This window comes from Eptesicus fuscus, chromosome 21 (genome assembly GCF_027574615.1).
Source record: "Eptesicus fuscus isolate TK198812 chromosome 21, DD_ASM_mEF_20220401, whole genome shotgun sequence".
Classification (NCBI taxonomy): Eukaryota; Metazoa; Chordata; class Mammalia; order Chiroptera; family Vespertilionidae; genus Eptesicus; species Eptesicus fuscus.
The window spans coordinates 46,819,954-46,839,350 of NC_072493.1; the positions used below are offsets into that span (position 1 = coordinate 46,819,954).

General features: G+C 44.4%; 1 protein-coding gene and 1 pseudogene across 1 annotated transcript in view; both read left to right on the forward strand.

Moving 5' to 3' along the window:
* LOC103304365 (zinc finger protein 208-like) overlaps positions 1 to 19,397 on the forward strand; it is a 42,168-nt pseudogene that overhangs the window by 12,528 nt on the left and 10,243 nt on the right.
* Positions 11,102 to 19,397, forward strand: part of LOC103304367 (zinc finger protein 420-like) — a 49,501-nt gene continuing 41,205 nt past the window's right edge. The window contains exons 1-2 of the mRNA XM_054710548.1: positions 11,102 to 11,254; positions 13,377 to 13,522. The gene's annotated coding sequence lies outside the window, so the exon portion shown is untranslated. The remainder of the gene's footprint in view (positions 11,255 to 13,376; positions 13,523 to 19,397) is intronic.

The window sequence follows — 19,397 nt, forward strand, 5'->3', positions numbered from 1 at the left end:
GAGAGAAAGAGGGAGAGGAAAACATCAATGATGAGAGAGAATCATTCATTGGCTGCCTCCTGCATGCCTCCCACTGGGGACTGATTCCACAGTCAGGCCATGAACCCTTACTGATAATGGAACCATGACCTTGTTTATCTGTCGAAGCTCAACCACTTAACCATGCTGGCTGGGCAGTTTGGCAATCTTTTATACAAGGATTAATTCTTCTTCCTCTGACAATAAATGTTTTGTATTTATTTTTTATCTATAATTTCAATAAATTAGGAAAGCTATTTTATACAACCATCTTGGTTTAATGAGTATCACAAAATGGTACGTATGGAATGAGTGTACATATTTAATGAAATTATAAATCTCACTACAGGTCTTTCTATCTCCCATTATTACCAGAGTATGCATAAAGAAGATAGCAGTTATCAATGGATTAAACATTGGAAACATTTTAAGCAAGAGTCATATCTTAATCATCGGACAAGTGAGCTTGCAGAGGACCATTATAAAGGTGGCAAAGTCTTTGACCAAATGTCCAATCACAGCACACATCAGGTTATTCCTGTTGTGGAGAAGACACACAAAGGAAGTAAATGTGTCCAGTCTTTTCAGCAGTCTTCAAATTATAATGAACAAGAGAATATTTATACTGGGGAGGAGGCTTACAAATGGGATCCTTGTGGTAGAATCTTCAGTCAAGTATTCAATCTAAATAAAATGAAAAAAATCCATAGTGGAGAAAAACCTTATACATGTAAAGATTCTGGTAAAACATGTAATTGGCTGTCTGGTTGCACTGTAAATCATAGAATTTATACTGGAGAGAAGCCTTATAAATGTACAGAATGTGGCAAAGCCTTTGGCAGGTCTTCAGTCCTTACTAAGCATCAGAGAGTTCATACTGGAGATAAGCCTTATAAATGTAAAGAATGTGGCAAAGCCTTTAGATGGTCCGCAAACCTTACTTATCATCAGAGAACTCACACCGGAGAGAAGCCTTATAAATGTAGTGAATGTGGCAAAGGATTCATTTCGGCACCATCCCTTAATTGTCATCAGAGAATTCATACTGGAGAGAAGCCTTACAAATGTAGAGAATGTGGCAAAGCCTTTAGCCAGTCTTCACACCTTATTTATCATCTGGGAGTTCATACTGGAGAGAAGCCATATAAATGTGAACAGTGTGGCAAAGCCTTTAGGAATTCCTCATTCCTTACTTCTCATCAGAAAATTCACATTGGAGAGAAGCCTTATAAATGTAGGGAATGTGGCAAAGCATTCAGTAAAACATCATCCCTTAATTATCATCAGAGAGTTCACACTGGAGAGAAGCCTTATCAATGTAGAGAATGTGGCAAAGCCTTTGGTAGCTCCTCACACCTTATTACGCATCAGAGAGTTCATTCTGGAGAGAAGCCTTATAAATGTACAGAATGTGGCAAAGCGTTCAGTGAGTCCACAAAGCTTAATCGACATCAGAAAGTTCACACTGGAGAGAAGCCTTATAAATGTAGAGAATGTGGCAAAGCCTTTACAGAGTCCTCACACCTTACTTGTCATCAGCGAATTCACACCGGAGAGAAGCCTTATAAATGTGGTAAATGTGGCAAAGCCTTTAGCAGGTCCTCAGACCTTACTAAGCATCAGACAGTTCATACGGGAGAGAAGTCTTATAAATGTAGAGAATGTGGCAAAGCTTTTGGCAGCTCTTCAGTCCTTACTAAGCATCAGAGAGTTCATACTGGAGAGAAGCCTTATAAATGTAGAGAATGTGGCAAAGCCTTTAGCCAGTCCTCATCCCTTAAGAAGCATCAGAGTGTTCACACTGGAGAGAAACCCTATCAATGTAGGGAATGTGGCAAAGCGTTCAGTGAGTCCACAAAGCTTAATAGACACCAGAGAGTTCACACTGGAGAGAAGCCTTATAAATGTAGAGAATGTGGCAACGTCTTTAGCCGTTCCTCCTCCCTTAATGAACATCAGAGAATTCATTCTGGAGAGAAGCCTTATCAATGTAGGGAATGTGGCAAAGCCTTTAGCCATTCTTCATCTCTTACTTATCATCAGAGAGTTCATAGTTGAGGGAAGTCTTATAGATGTGAGGAGTGTTGGAAGTGTTACCAGGGAAAACTTAGTGAATATCACAGAATTCATACTGGGCAGAAGCCAGATTAATGTGCAAAATATAAAAAGGCCTTTCCATGCTATTATGTATTACTGTACCTGAGAGTCTTCATACTAAAGAGAGACCTTACAAAACTAGGGAATGGGCTAGAGCCATGGTCGGCAAACTGCGGCTCGCGAGCCACATGCGGCTCTTTGGCCCCTTGAGTGTGGCTCTTCCACAAAATAACACAGCCTGGGCAAGTCTATTTTGAAGAAGTGGCATTAGAAGAAGTTTAAAAAATTTGGCTCTCAAAAGAAATTTCAATTGTTGTACTGTTGCTATTTGGCTCTGTTGACTAATGGAGTTTGCCGACCACTGGGCTAGAGCATTTACCCTCTGATCAAAGTTTACTGAACATCAGAGATTTTATAGTTGAGGAAAGCCTATGTTGTAGAAAATGTGAGGAAGCCTTTAATGTGTAGTCAAACTTAGTCCACATTTTAACAATCATTCTAAGGAGAAACAGATAATAAAAGTATTTGGCCAGAGATTTAACCATAGGTCTAATCTTCATTGAGAATGATAAAATTAGGCCTTATCAATTATGAGGCATATGTCAAAGTATATATCCTAATTTATATCTTATACAACATCTGATTATTATTACTGGATAGAAGCCTGGCAGGTACAAAGAATGTATGAAAGCTTATTCAGTATACAAAAGTTGAAATCAGAATTCATACTGGAGAGAAACAGTACAAATGTAAACATTGTCCGAAAGTCTTTAATCAATACCCGTATCTTACTCCTCACATTGGAATTCATCCCAGAGGGAAACCTTAAAACTGAAGAATGTGGGAAATCATATAGTTGGATCTAGAGCCTCAGTCAATATTAGGAATTGTAATTGGGTAGAAATTCTACATTCATGATATAGGAGGGAGCACTTGTTCAAAATACTCAGTTTACAAAATTCTAAGAAATCGATTTTTTAAAAAAAATATATTTTATTGATTTTTTACAGAGAGAGGGATAGAGAGCTAGAAACATCAATGAGAGAGAAACATCGATCAGCTGCCTCCTGCACACCCCCCACTGGGGATGTGCCCACAACCAACATACATGCCCCTGACCGGAATCGAACCTGGGACCCTTTAGTCCACAAGGCGACGCTCTATCCACTGAGCCAAACCGGTTTCGGCTGGTGTGAAAAATTTTAAATCAGATTTCAACATGGCACACGTGAACTAATTACTGGAATTCAGTGGTCCACCAAAGTATATAACTTGACAATCTGCTAAAGTAAATGTCTGGTTTTATCCATACACACCACACAGCTTTTTACTGTATTGGCTGTTGTCACTTATTTGATTCGACCATCTATGGGTAATGTAGTCTTTGCTGTTGACTAAACAGTCTCTGTTGCCTGTTTTAAAAACTCTTGCTGCACACCAGTTTGCCTGTGTGACACCCGGTTGAAAATCACAGCTGTCAACATACAAAATCCATCTTGTCTAATGTGTCATTTAAGACCACTTTTTCCTCATTGATTTATTTCTCTGGGAGATCTATTCATTGATGCCAATGGGAAGTTAAAGTTCCCTCCTATGATTGTATTAAATAACTTGAAAATGCCAATAACTATATACCTATCAGTATTCACCCATAATATAAATGGTTTCACTGCTTCAACCAGAAGACACAGGGTAGCTGAATGGATAGAGAAAGAAGCCCTTTATATATGCTGTCTACATGACACCCACTTCAGATCAAAAGACACAGCATGAAAGTAAAGGGTTGGAAAAAGTTATTTCATCTCTACCTTTGGGCCCCAAGGAAACTCCTCTGCAGAGAATGTTGCTCTAGTGAGAGCTCCAATCCTGGACGGTGGACATTTAATAGGCATGAGGATAACCGTGCTCAGAGTTAGCTGACCCATGTGGGAGCGCTGACTTTGAGTGAAGGCAGCACATACAGGATGTTTCAATGGCCAGAAAGTTGTGGAAGGAGCTGGAGCAGGTCAGAGCAGGCCTGCTGGGAACCTCAGGTAAAGATGCCTCTTTTTTATGTGAACCACTTAATTGATGGCTTTACATTCTCTTTCTAAAATTTGGAAATCCAATAAAGGAGAAAACTGCTCTTGTGGGTAAAACAAGGCATTTCATGGAAATGAAATTTTTATAATGCTGCCCTAGCTGGTTTGGCTCAATGGATAGAGCTTAGGCCTGTGGACTGAAGAGTCTCAGGTTCCATTCCCGTAAAGGGCACATGCCTGGGGTTGCGGGCTCAATCCCCAGTAGGGGGCAAGCAGGAGGCAGCTGGTCAATGATTCTCTTGCATCATTGATGTTTCTCTCTCTCCCTCTCCCTTCCTCTCTGAAATCAATAAAAATATATATATAAAAAAAATTTTTTTTAAATGCTGTGGTTGCAATACTAATGTCAGAAAAAAATACACACGTTGAAAGAGAGGCCATAATAATGGAGGGATATTTTCTAATGATATAGGGATCAACTTATCACGAAGAGAAAACCCTTGTAAACACTTATGGATGCAAAGTAGGGGGACCTGAGTATATAAAGCAAATATTGGTGGACGTGAAGGCGGAGATTGACCTTTCCTCCTGGGATCTTTGTATTTTGGTTGGTGATTTGTAGCAATGGGGAAACAGGGATACGAGATGCTTCAAGATTGTGACTTAAAATCACTTTCCCATCTCAGACTGTATTTTCCCTGATGTGCAGGAGTCTTTGAATGTACACAGCATACATTTTGATGACTAATTTATTTAACCTTTCTCTGTTTTTGTGTTAATGTCATATCTCAAACTATTGTTAAATCCGAGGTCAGGAAGAATTAACCCTATGTTTTTATCTCAGACTTATTACATTTAGCTCACATATGGCTTCTATGTCTTGGATAAATTGTAACCTTTTTTTATTGCAGTCACCTGCTCAATTGAGAGTCCCCAGCTCAACACCAAGGGTTTTTGTGAGAAGGATGTGCAGAGAATAACAAATGGTTACTGTTCAGAAATCACATTCATGATACATTCCAACACTAACTATGTCATTTAAAACCCCTCTTTTAACCTTAGTTCTACCTTTGAATTTTCCATTTTCTTATCAGTTATTAATACTTCTGAGTCAGAAACACCCTAATTCTATTCTGTAACCTCAGATGCATTCATAAAATCAGGCAAAAGTGTTTCTTCTATCAGTGTTGGTTTTTCCATAGGTTCCTGCGCATTTGTGCACATTAATACATCACTTCATATGTAGTCTCTTATTTCCTGGTTTGTGTAGAGCTGCCAGGGCATCCATCCAGATGGGGCCCCTGAGCAATCCTTACTGACCAACCTGGCTGGTAGTCCAGAGCCTACCTGCAGGCTCTAGTCCATGTGTGAATGACGCCCCTTCTCAGAGTGATCACCTCACCAAAGCCTGTGGCCGGGTTCCTTGTCACTGCCTCATGCAGAGACGTGTGGTAGGATGTTCATTTCCTTATGTGAACATAAAAGGAAACAGGAAACCTGGCTTTCAGGTTTTTAGTGGCATCATTTAAACCCAAAATCATTTTAAACCTGAAATAAACAACCTAATATTCTCCCATCCAAGTACTAACCAGGCCCGACCCTGCTTAGCTTCCGAGATCAGACGAGATCGGGCGCGTTCAGGGTGGTATGGCCGTAGACTAAACAACCTAATATTCTTAGTTCTTTTTTTCTATGGAAATTCTAGAGATTGTGCTGGTGGAGTTTGCATCAACCTGACCACATCTCTGTGTTCCACAGACATTTCTAAAGTCTTATTTCTAAGACCGGGCTTCCTGGTTTTCTCAGAAATAATATGAATTTTAAAAATTTTAAAGTATTTTTTTATTTATTTTTTTTTAATTTCTTTATTGATTAAGGTGTCACATATTTGTCCTCATCCCCCCATTCCCATCCCACCCCTCTCCCCACGCATGCCCCAATCCCCTGTTGAACTTAACCGTTGGATAGGCTTATATGCATGCATACAGGTCCTTTGGTTGAACTCTCCCCCTCCCTCCACCCTCCCCCTACCCTCCCCTATCCTCCCTCTGAGGCCCGATAGTCTGATCGATGCCTCCTTGCTTCTGGTTCTGTTCTTGTTCCTCAGTCTATGTTGTTCATCATTTCCTCTAGATGAACGAGATCATATATTTTTATCCTAACATTTTAATAAGATATTTTTATTATTTTTATTTTTTTAAATATATTTTATTGATTTTTTTACAGATAGGAAGGGAGAGGGATAGAGAGTTGAAACATCAATGAGAGAGAACATCAATCAGCTGCCTCCAGCACACCCCCCACTGGGGATGTGCCCGCAACCAAAGTACATGCCCTTGACCGGAATTGAACCTGGGACCCTTCAGTCCACAGGCCGACGCTCTATCCACTGAGCCAAACCGGTTAGGGCAAGATTTTTTTTAATTAAAAAAAAATTTTTTTTTCATTGCAGCGAGGAAGGGAAAGGGTGAGCTAGATGGAAACATCAATGATGAGAGGGAATCATGGATCCCCTTGCTCCTGCATGCCCCACACTGGATGGAGCCCTCAACCAGAGCGTGTGCCCTGACCAGGAATGGAACCCCGACTTCTGTTTCACAGTCCTATGCCCAACCACGGAGGCACACCATCTGGGCATGTTTTATTATTTTTAATAATTTAATGCTTGAGGTGAGACAGATTGAAAGTTTGGAAGGTACATTGCTTTTGGGGGAAAAAAGAAAAGCTCCCAGGACTCAGCTTACGCTCACTCATGTCTACTCACTATGCAGAGAATGGCCTGCTGTTTGTCTATAGATGGAACCTTTTTCAGTGAAACATACTTTGTATTAGATGCTCACTAACATATTGTGATAAAAATTGTTGTGGTACAAAGGGAGATATTATTAGATATTGGTCAATGGTTTTACTTCTTTTTAGGCTTACATTACAGAGAATGTGCCGCCATACAAAATGTTGCACAATTAATGATTCCTTACTGTTCATTTTTGACTCCTGGATGTGCCCCAAACTGGGCTTGAACCCGCAATCCTTGCACATTGGGATGATGCTCCAACCCACAGAGTTACTCCTTGGCCAGAACAATACTAATGAATCTTTTTGTTGTGAATCTTCACCTGAGGCAATGTTTCAATTGATTTTTTAGAGAGAGTGGAAGGAAGGGGGAGAGAGAGAGAGAAATGTCTCTGTGGCAGAGACACATAGATTGGAACCTCCTGCAAGGGTCAGAGATGCACCCTGCAAGGTAGATATGGCCCCTTTACAGAAATCAAAGCCAGGACTCTCAGTGCAAGAACCAATGCTATAGCCACTGAGTGACACCGACTAGGGCCAGAATTAATGATTCTTGAGCTAAAACTATGTCCTGTTGTCTTCTTCAGTGTATATGTTTGACAGGTTTGTTATCCATACATGACAGAACACTCGAAAATAGAAAACAAAACAAGAAATGGATTCGGGATTCAGGGTGTGGTCAAATAGGTTATAATCCTTCATACGCTAAGAGTCTGACCTTTCATTCCACCCGTCGGTATGACACGCTCTGACCACCATTGGGCAGACGCACTGACGGCTCTGACCAGTAGGAGAGCTTGGTGCTGTGGTCTGGCTGGTAGGCAATGGGTAAGACTGGCTGGACATGCCCTTTAGCCCTCCCACTGTCTCTCCCAGGCCCCGATAGTGCACCGGTGGGGTCCCTTGATCTGGCCTGCACCCTCTCACAATTCAGGACCCCTCGGGGGATGTAGGAGGGCCAGTTTGGGCCAGATGCCCCCAGGCCAGGCAGAGGGACCCCACCAGTGCACCAGGACTCTAGCAATAATGTAAGAACTAAACATTCTGGCCCGGCCTGTGGTGCTTAGTGGATGAGCATTGACCTATGAACCAGGAGGACAGATGAGCTTCCTGGTCAGGGCACCTCCCCGGGTTTCCCTGTCAGTCCCCAGTGAGGCTGCTGGTGTGAGGATGAAATTGCCCATCTACCCAGGGATGTTTTCACCCTCTAGTTCATCCTCACACAGACCATTGCAATTTTTTTTTGTTTAATGAAAGTGCTTACATGAATTCCAATTGGAGTCATGTTCCTGGGTTCAAGCCCCTCCCAACCTCCTGCCCCTCCCTGAGATCCCAGTTCCCACAGAGTTGCTTCAGCCTCACTACCAACATCTGCCTGCATGGCTCGGTGGGGGGGCAAATGAGCTGCAGGCAAAACCCTTTTCAACTGTTCGTTTCCATCACACGTGGAAATCTTTCTGAGTGCTTTCCTAATATATTTGAAGCTAACAGAGAGAGTCACTGACTTTCAAAAGTTACCATGGGAGCAGAGAGGAATGTAGACAGGCAGACATCACTATCGGAGGGCGTTTCATTTCATTATCAATTTTAAGGAGGAAATCCACGGGAATGTCGGAAAGTTGGTGATCACTTTTACCACATCATTTCTGGAGGTTGCATTTGCCCCTGTGGGTTGTATCCTCTGCCACAGAGAAGGCTCCTGTTTGATGCAGGTGGGGCTCCATCAGGGTCTCTGTCAGGGCATTCTCCTCTGTTCCATTGGTGTATGTATCTCTGTTAATCCAGGATCACACCAACTTGCTTACTCTTGCTTTGTAAAATGTTTTTCAGTGTTAAAAAGTGAATATCCCACTTTCCTATATTTGAAGTATTTTGCCTCTCCCGAATCTCTTTTGCTTAAATTACAGCCAAAACTGTCTTGGAATTTTGATAGCTAATCTATTTATTGTGTAGACACTTGGACATATTAAGGAATGGCTTTCAGCTTATTTGAATCTGTTTTCTTTATCACTGTTGTGTTGTTTTCAGTGTGTCTTTCACCTCTTTGTAGAATGGATTGTCTTTATGTGTTTGTCTGTTTATTATATGTGGTGTGTTTTCTGGCTTTGGGTGGCAATACTAAGAGGTGATATATATATATATTTTTTTTGGTCTAAAGCAATTAAATACTTATATAGGTTAAACATAATCCTCTGGTCTGATGTACTCTACCTTAGAGGTTTCTAAACAAGTAATATCTTTAAAGTAAATAAAGATTTATAAAACTCGAATGAATTCCTATATTCATGAAAATACTGGAAAATAATCAAAATAAACAAAAAATGGTAATGGGAATAAGTAAACTGACAATAGTTATTTTATTTTATTTTTTTTTACAGAGAGGAAGGGAGAGGGATAGAGAGTCAGAAACATAGATGAGAAAAAAAAGAAAGAAAGAAAAAAAAAAGAAACATAGATGAGAGAGAAACATCAATCAGCTGCCTCCTGCACAACCCCCACTGGGGATGTGCCTGCAACCAAGGTACCTGCCCTTGACCGGAATCGAACCTGGGACCCTTCAGTCCGCAGGCTGACGCTCTACCCACTGAGCCAAACCGGTTTTGGTAATAGTTATTCTTATAACTCTTTTAAATATTGTTGATTTTAAAATTGCATTATTTTGCCCTAATCGGTTTTGCTCAGTGGCTAGTGTGTCCTCTTTTAGAGTGAAAGGTCCCAGGTTCAATTCCGGTCAAGGGCATGTACTTTGGTTTCAGGCACATCCCCGGTGCGAGGTGTGCAGGAGGCAGCTGATTGATGTTTCTCTCTCATTGATGTTTCTAACTCTCTATCCCTCTCTCTTCCTCTCTGTAAAAAAAATCAATTAAAAAAACTTTAAAAAATTGTATTGTTTCCCAAATATAAGGAAAACTAACAGGAGACATTCTCCATTAATATACACTGAGTGGCCAGATTATTATGATCTCTGAACGCATAGTAATCTGGCTACTTAGTAAATATATATAATTTTTTTATATTATTCGTGCATGGGTGGGGTCTGGCCATCATGGCCAGGGGGCGGGGACCTGGACGGTTGGCTGGTCTACCTGCTGGTAGAACTCCTGGACCAGGGGACAATTTGCATATTAACCTTTTATTATATAGGATTATATAGGATATACACTGAGTGGCCAGATTATTATGCATTCAGAGATCATAATAATCTTGCGACTCAGTGTAAATATCCCATTAACTGGGTTATAGGGACTACTAAAGTCAAAATATTCATTTAAAAATGCATTACCAGGACACAAAGACTTCAAAGACTACAACTTACAACTAGAAAATTTTTATCCCTTGAAAAATACGTAAATTAAAATCTGTTTCCCACTGTGTTGGACGGGACCTTATCTCATCAGGTGCCTAACCATGAATGGATATCTGGGTCTGTCTCTGACACCCCATCCACCTGCTTCCCTAACTCAAGTTGCCTCTCCATTCAGATGGGGGGACAGGGAGGGGCTGAGAGAGCAGGCTGCCCTTCCCCTCCCCCCTCCTCACTGAGGGTTTAAGGATCCAGGCAAATCAGAGGCAGAAAGTTTCTGGTTTCTAACGCAGTCTGCCCGCCTTTTGAATTCTCTGTAACTTCCCTGTGAGACTGTGTTACCGGCTGTGAAGATCCTGGAAAGACACCTCCTGGGACATGTGCAGCTGAAGGGCAGGCCAGCCAGTAGCTCTCAGCACCGCCTCTGGGATCTGGAAACTTCTGTGTGAATTCCAGATTCCTTCTCCCCTCTTTATGCTTTGCCACAGCTGCCATTTACTCGCTAGCACCCCAATAAAAGAACAGCCCCTCTATCTGGGGAGCCTTGTGCCATCAGAGGGCACCTGGCCCTTTCCTCCCTTTAAAGAAGCAAAATACCCGCCCTCTCTCTGCTCCTGTCTCTTCTCTCCCTGGTGATCCTGTCACAGCCGCGTCACCAGCCAAACCCCAACAATGACGGGGGAACTCCACCAGGAAGGGCGGTCCCTGTGGGAGGATGTGAGGGACCCAGGGCTGCCCCCTCGCTCCTGCCCCGCCCTCCCTCCCTCTGTCCCCGCACAGGCCCCGCCCCCACCGCGGAGCCGCTCAGCCCAGGCGCTGGCCCCGCCCATCCCGCAGGGAGGCGCATGCGCAGTTCCTGGCAGACGCGGAAGCGGCTGTGGAGGGGAAGGTGGCGGTTCCCTGAGGAGGTGTCTGTGCTTTAAAGCCGCTGCTCTCCGCCCCCCTCCCCGCAGGGAAGGCTGAGAGCGCTGCGGGCGCTGAAGTCCGTGGTGAGGTCCCCGCCCCGGAGCCCCTCACGGCGGTGAGTCCGGTCCCGGGCGGCTGCGCAGTGGAGGCGCCGCGTTCCTTTGGGGGAAACTGAGGCCCGGCCCGCGGTCTCTCCGCCTGTGGCTGTGGGCCCCGCCTGCCGCGTGGTTTTCCTGCTGAAAACCATCCCCGGGGCCGCCGGTCCCCCCGCGGGGCTGGGAGTCTGGGTCAGGGGTTCCCGCCCTTTGCCCCTCCCCGCCCGGCGCTTTCCGCCCACAGAGCCCGGATGGCTCCCGGCCTGGGGGTGTGCACCCCGCCTTCCTAGGCCCCCCATTAATAAGGGGTCTGAGTGCCCGGGGAGCACAGTGTCCATGGGGAGGGGCTCAGGGGGAGGAACGCGGTGTCCCCAGAAGAGGTGACCTGCCCGCAGGGAGGGCTTTGTGGGGGCGGTGACTGCGGGGGGCGGGGACCCGGGCTGGGGGGTCAGGAGGGGAGGGAGAGAGACAGACACGTGGGAGGAGGAAGGGCGGTGAGGGGTCCACAGAGGGGCCATAGGGGTGTGGGGGGACTGGACGGCGATGGTGGGAGTGAGGGGGGAACTCGGGAAAGCAGCCTGAGGAGGAGGGAAGTGGGGAACTAGGGGGAGGGGAGCCCAGAGAGAGGAGGGAGCTGAGGGGAGAGGGTCCTGGTGAGCAGAAGTGGGGGCCGCACAGGAGGAGGCAGGTCAGACGGAGACACTGGTTCAGAGGAGAAGAGTTGGGGAGCGAGTGCAGGGACGGAAAGGGGGGCTTAGGGAGGAGGGAGCAGGGGGAGCAGCGCGGAGTCCCCAGCTGTGGGAGCAGGACAGACTGTCACGGGCAGCAGCGGGGACACGGGCGTGGGGAGGGACAGACGGACGTGTGTGGAGATGGGAGCCATCAGAGACCAGGAGAAAGAGCACCGGAAGGGAAATGGGTTTCAGGAGGTTCATGGTCCGGGTGTAGGGACAGACAGAGAAAAGGGGGGAAAGAGCAGGGGAGGGGGACACAGGAAAGGACCACAGAGGAGAGAAAGGGAACAGGGAGACAGAGACAGACCCATGGACAGAAATACATGGTAGTGGGAGGAGGGGACCCTGATCTGGGTGAGGGGTGAGCTGATGGGTGTGGATGGTTACGTTGTGATTTATTGGCTTGTAGCTTTATGTGTGTGTGTATTAAATACATTTCTGTTGATCTCCCTCAGGCAAGGAGAGGGAGAGATAGAAACATCAATGAGGAGAAAAAACCAATGATCAGCTGCCTCCTGCTCTCCCCTCACTGGGGATCAAACCTGTAACCTGGCCATATGCCCTGACAAGGAATCTAACCATGACCTCCTGGTTCATAGGTCCAATCTCAACTAGTGAGCATGCCACCTAAGCATGGTTTCATATAATTAATTTAACAGCTGAATTATCTTATTCAGATTTGAATAAGACTGACAAATCTCCAGTGTATAAGGCTTGGGAATTATTAATAATTTGCTTCCAATTGTAACCCGTATTCACTCAGAGGGGAGAGACTTGTCTGTGGTCATGGGCCCCTGGTCATTTCCTGGGATGGCAACGAGGAGGTGACCTGTGTCTGTCACCACCTGATGCTTTTTCAAGGAATATTAGAAGCCTTAGCTTTGTTGCTGTGCTTAGTGGTGTGTGTGTGTGTGTGTGTGTGTGTGTTTCTTTCTTCCATGGATTTACCTTTTCTCTGTCTGACACTTCACTTAATTTGTTATTTAAGAACATCCTCAGGTAAATCCTCTGGGTCTTCCCAGATCCCCTGAGGAGCTTTAAGAAATGCCCTCAGGGGCACTTTCCCCCGTGGAGGCGGACAGCTGCTCTGGGTGGGGCATCACTGGTTACTGAGGGGCCCCAGGTGATGGAAGGTGAGGACAGGATTAGCAGGAGGGTTGCAGGACGCCTTTGTGAGAGTGGGGAGCAGGTTTGTTCAGGGGAGGTAAGGGGGTGCTCTGTTTGGTTTGGGGGGTCAGGACAGCAGCTCACGTTCTCATTTCTGTAGGAGTTTGTGGAAGTCTTTGGGAGAAGAGACACAGGAAGACACACTCAACAACTCATAGTGTGGTCTCCATGTGGGAGCTCATTGTTCCTGACTCTCTCCTGTGACCGAGGTCAGGAGGGGTGGCCTTTTCCTCATTTCCAGGTCCTTCTGACGGTGGGTGTGAGGTGAGCTGATTGAGACGCTGTGCTGACGTCTTTGAAGGCACATTCTGTGACTCCTCAACATACTGTCACCTGAGGAAACAACCCAGACCCCATCAGGACCAGGACCACATGGCTGCTTCTCAGGTAAAGGATGTGTCCTGGGTCACAGGCTGTGCTTCCTTTCCCTCTGGCATCTGTGGGTTTAGAACCTGCCACTTGTGATGTTGGTCCTATTCATGTTCTTTCCTTTTCTTATTTAATTGCTGTTTTTCTTGTGAAAGTCAAGGTCACCAGTTTATATAGTTTTTTGCTTTGACCCAGAGCCTTCTGTGCATTCATGTTATACAGGCTCCACCAGGTCAAGAAGATTTCCCACCTTTAATTGATGACTTTCAACTACTGAAAACATCCCTCTCTGACAGATCAACCTTGGAAGGCAGCCATGTCTAACATCCCTACTGGGATGGGGCCAGAGGCCTGGGTATCGGTGAAGAAGGGAAATGCCCCTTTTAGGTTCAGGTGGCTGCAGCATCAGCTCTAGAATAGGGGTAAGAAAATGCACGTCTTACTGCTCAGAATAGCTCAGCGAGTTCTGAAAAGAAGAGTAAATAGAAGAGACTTGCTCACTGGATTAGTAAGAAAGACTTGCTATTTAAACGTACCTTTAGCTTACAGAAGATGAGAGATACACGTGGATTGACACTTGCAAAAAGTAATGTTTATTTGTGACCGTTTTCACATAATGACTTGCTTATTTATGTATTTTTGCCATGATGCGTCCTTTCCGGTGCCTCAGTCACTTGGTATCCATTTTCCAGCTCACGTGATATTCCCTTGGCTGAGATGCTCCCCTAATCGTAGAATTTATTGAGAGATGTGCACAGACCATCCAGCTGCCCCCTCTTCGTCTTAGCTTCTATTTGCTTTGAAAAATAAAAGCTCTTTTATTTCCTACAGATCACAGTGTTGTTTTTGGTGTGTTTTTTTTTTTGTGATTCTTATTTATAGATCACAGTGTTTTGATATGGGAGTTCAACCAATCAGGCCTTCTTGCTTTGAATTCTGATTATATTCTACACTGATGTCATGGACATACTTGACATAATCACTTTTTATATTTTCTTTTTTATTATTATTTTTTATATATATATTTTATTGATTTTTTTACAGAGAGGAAGAGAGAGGGATAGAGTTAGAAACAGTGATGAGAGAGAAACATCCATCAGTTGCCTCCTGCACACTCCCCACTGGGTATGTGCCCACAACCAAGATATATGATCTTGACCAGAATTGAACCTGGGACCCTTGAGTCCACAGGCCGACGCTCTATTCACTGGGCCAAACCGGTCAGGGCAAGAATCATATTATTAATGTATGTTTAATTCAGGTAAATGTCTATGATTGTAGCTCTCCACTAATGACACTCAAAAATTTACTAATAAATTAGCAACTAAGAAACAATAGGTCCAATATATTTTCTATCATTATGTGAGTTCATCTCCTTATTGTGTTTATAATACACAAAGGGTATTATTCAGAAGGAGGTTCATGCAATGTATGGAATCACAAAATAACCTTGATTTCATTGACATGACAATTCTTTTTTCTATCCATTTTATATTGTAGCTAAGTTCTCATCAGTGTGTCTGTCTCTACATAAAATGTAACATTGTTTGAGCTACATTTTCTTACTGGCTTAACCTGTCTTTATTCTTCTCACTTACAGAAACTGCTGTGAATATTCATGAGTTTTCTTCATTGGATATTGACCTTTCTTTATTTGTTTTTTAATTGTAGATCGAGTTTGGAATAAAATTGACGGTTTAACATTTATTATATGTTTCACAAAATATTCTCCTATCCAAGGCAGAATAATCTCTTTTCTAAGAATACTCATAGTAAAATTTCAAATAGGATTGTGGTTTCGATGTGTCCTGTTCCATGAGAACTATAAATTCCATTGAAAAATACTTACACTTAAATGCTATACATGAATTTTTTCCTGTGTTTTCTTTGCTGTGTATTCAAAGTATGACAAATGGACCAGAAACGTTGGCATCACAAGTGAAAAGTGAGCTTGTTACACATGTGGAAACACAGGCCCCACCTCAGAACCTGGACCAGAGTCTGTATTTTTAGGAACGTGCAGTCGTGGTTGACTGTGTTAGCTTCAGGCAGTAACTATGCTTCCAACTCAGCAGGACGTCTCCAGCTGAGACACACACACCACGGACCCTGAACGATGCAAACACAGCCCGCGGAAACCCATATGCCCGTGTGGATGCCCTAATGTTAAAGCTTATTTTCCTGAAAAGTGAAGTCTGTTCTGTGGATTTTGGGACATGGGTCATCCTCATTTGTCAGTGTTAGAAAGCATATCAGAGAGTGTTACTGGGCAAAGTGATCTTATTGGAGGTTTCGGGATATTCCCCTTGGTCAAAACTTTTCCTCCTAACACGGTTTTCTTTTCTGTTTGTTTCTCTTTTGTGTGTGTGTGGTTTCTTTTTTTTTTTTTTTACCCCATTCATTTTTTTCTCTCTTATCTCCTAACACTGTTTTCATGTTGGGTGACATTGTGAACTCCTCTGGTGACCTCTTGGTAACTGTGTCTTGTCTTTCAGGGACCGTTGACCTTCAGGGATGTGGCCATCGATTTCTCTCAGGAGGAGTGGGAGTGCCTGGACCCAGCTCAGCGGAAGTTGTACCTGGATGTGATGGTGGAGAACTACAGCAACCTGGCCTCCCTGGGTGAGGGTGACCTCCTTCCCGAGTTCCTCCTCCTCCCGCAGGGCTTTGTTTCCTTTGTTATGTTAACATCTCTAGGGGCTTCTGCTTTCTAGGGTAGACTTTCTGATTCTTGCTCTTAGGGAACAAATGGGGGTTTTGTGGTTTAGAAAAGAAAGGCTTTGTAATATATGTGAATCAGGAACTCACTGTTTGAAAATTTTACTTGTTGTCTTGACCAGTGGTCAGCAAACTCTTTAGTCAACAGAGCCAAATATCAACAGTACAACGATGGAAATTTCTTTTGAGAACCAAACTTTTTAAACTTAAACATCTTCTAACGCCACTTCTTCAAAACAGACTCGCCCAGGCCGTGGTATTTTGTGGAAGAGCCACCCTCAAGGGGCCAAAGAGCTGCGTGTTGCTCGCAGGGCGCAGTTTGCCGACCACTGGTCTAGACTAATTAAGGTTCTGTCAGAAAACAGTATTTTGGAAAATAATTTTCTACAGTATTCAGATACTCTACCATGTCTTCTTGCCAGTGGACAAACTGGATTGGAAACAGGAGAATCTCTATAAAACTCATGTTCCATTCATACATATAAGAGCCTAAGCGACCTTTATTGCAGAACTATCAGAACAACCAGTCGCTATGACATACACTGACCACCAGGGGGCAGGCACTCAACACAGAAGCTGCCTCCAGCCTACAGGCCCAGATCTCTTGATTGGGGCCAGGCCCCTGGGCTGGGATGGGGACCAGGGATAGGTGTTGTTGGATGCAGCCGCTTTCCCAGGGAGGCTGCGGCCTAGCTCCCTCCTCAGGGCCAACCTCCTGGGTCCCTCATCCTCTCCTTCCCCCAGTCGACAGACCCCGATTGGTGCTGAACCATGCCGTGACGGCACGTGGGCTGTGAGGGCCTCTAATACAATAATAAATAGTTCTTGCAGTCTGTAAGCAAGTCCTTGTCATGTTTTCTGAGCACGTGGGCTGTGGCTGGGGTAGTAAGTTGGTTAGAGCTTTATCCCTATCTGCAAGGTTGTGGATTTGATCCGGTCAGGATGAATTCAAGAAGCAACCAATGTTGCCCTGGCTGGTGTGCTTCAGGTTAGAGCTTCAGTCTGCCCACCCACGGGTGGAGGGTTCTTTTCCTAGTCAGGACATGTAACTGGGTTGCAGGTTCAATTCTCAGCCCGGGTTGGGATTTGGGGAAGGCAATCAATTAAACTGTCTCTCTCACATTGCGCGTGTGCTTGCTCTCTCGCTCTCTCTCTCTCTCTCTTTCTTTCTTTCTCTCTCTCTCTCTCTCTCTCTGTTCCCTCCTCCTCATCTCCTCCCTTCTTTCGTTCCACTCTCTCTAAAAAAAAAAAATCCATGGAAAAATCCCAGTGAGTATTTACAACAACAAACAAAAAAAATAACCAATGATTGCATAGATGAGTGGAATGTGTATCAATGTTTCTCTATCACTCTTTCTCTCCCCTTCAACAATAAATAAAACAGAAAAACAATATTGAAAAAGAATAAGAAAGCACTGAATACGAATAGAAAAATGATAATATCTGTTCCCAGGTGGGTGGGAATGAGGAAGCAGATGGCATAGGTGAGAGGCCCAAAGGTCACGGAGGAAGCCAGACCTTCCAGTTTGGTTGGGAAGCTGTGTTTCCGTGGGAAGGGTTTTGAGAAGCTCAGGTTTGTCGGTTGCTGTCGTAGAGGACAGACCGTCTCCAACAGGACCCTTGTCCGTGCAAAGGATAGGCCATTTTTATGGAAAAGCCACTAAACATAGCAAAGCAGCTGGGGCGGGCCCCCAAGTCGGGTGGGACAAGTTCTCCAGGAGTCAGTAGGTCAAAGCTACAGTGTTCACCAGGGTGATGGAGACTCACATGGTGGGCGCTTGCTGGCTTTGTGGGGAGGTCTCAGAAATGAACAATGTGCTCTGAGCACTTTTCTCTGACAGAAAGCTGCCCTTCCAGCTCTGGCTCTGATGGCAGACAGACAGCTCAGTTTCTCCCTGTCTGTGCAGCTGAGGCCCTGGTGCTAGAGCTCAGTGTCACTGAGTCCATGTGTAAGTCCGTGTGCAGGCCCTTTAAGAGGAAATCCTGCCCTAGCAGGTTTGGTTCAGTGGACAGAGTCTCAGTCTATGGGCTGAAAGTTCCCCAGTTCGATTCAGGTCAAGTGCACATGTCCGGGTTGCAGGCTCGATTCCCCAGTGAAGGGCGTGCAGAAAGCAGCCTCTCCATGATTCTCTCTCATCATTGATGTTTCTTTTTCTTTTTTTCTCTTTTTTTAATATATAAAAAAAATATATTTTATTGATTTTTTTTACAGAGAGGAAGAGAGAGTTAGAAACATCGATGAGAGAGAATCACCGACCAGCTGCCTCCTGCACACCCCCTACTGGGGATGTGCCCGCAACCAAGGTACATGCCCCCGACCGGAATCGAACCAGGGGGACCTTTCAGTCCGAAGGCCGACGCTCTATCCACTGAGCCAAACCGGTTTTGGCTCATCATTGATGTTTCTATCTCTCCCCCTCTCCCTTCCTCTCTGAAATCAATAAAAATATATTAAAAAATAATAAAATAAACATTAAAAAAAGTAGGAAATCCTGTGACTCCAGCATCCCTCAGCCCCAGTGCACACAGGTTTTTGAGTGTTTCCTGTGTTGTGATAGTTCCCCACATTTAGTTCATGGCCTTTGTAGTGTTTGTTTATATCTGAGGGAAGTGCATGATAGGACATTCAAGTATGAGTCAGCCACATGTCTGTCTCCATTAAAGCCATGTGCATGTTTGTATCCCTACCCCGGCCTTGTTCATGACTCACCTTGTTTTCCTCTGCTCAGGCTTTGGAGAATGGTTGTTTGTCCTGTGTAGTTACGGACATACACGTAATATTTGTTTTTATGGATGAATTTATATTCTCATTATGTGAGGTAAAAATTTGTTACCATCGCCCTGACCAGTAGAGCATCGGCCTGCGGACTGAAGGGTCCCAGGTTCAATTCTGGGCAAGGGTAGGTGCCTTGGTTGCGGGCACATTCCCAGTGAGGGGTGTGCTGGAGGCAGCTGATCGATGTTTCTCTCTCATCGATATTCTAGCTCTCTATCCCTCTTCCTTCCTCTCTGTAAAAAATCAATAAAATATATTTTAAAAAATTTGTTACCATCGAAGGTAGTTTTTGGAAAAAAGTTTTATAATTCTGTCTCTTTAGATCTTATTTTTTTATTTTTTATTTTGGTAAAAAAACAAACACACATGTGACTAGAGCTGGCCTGTGTGGTTCAGTTG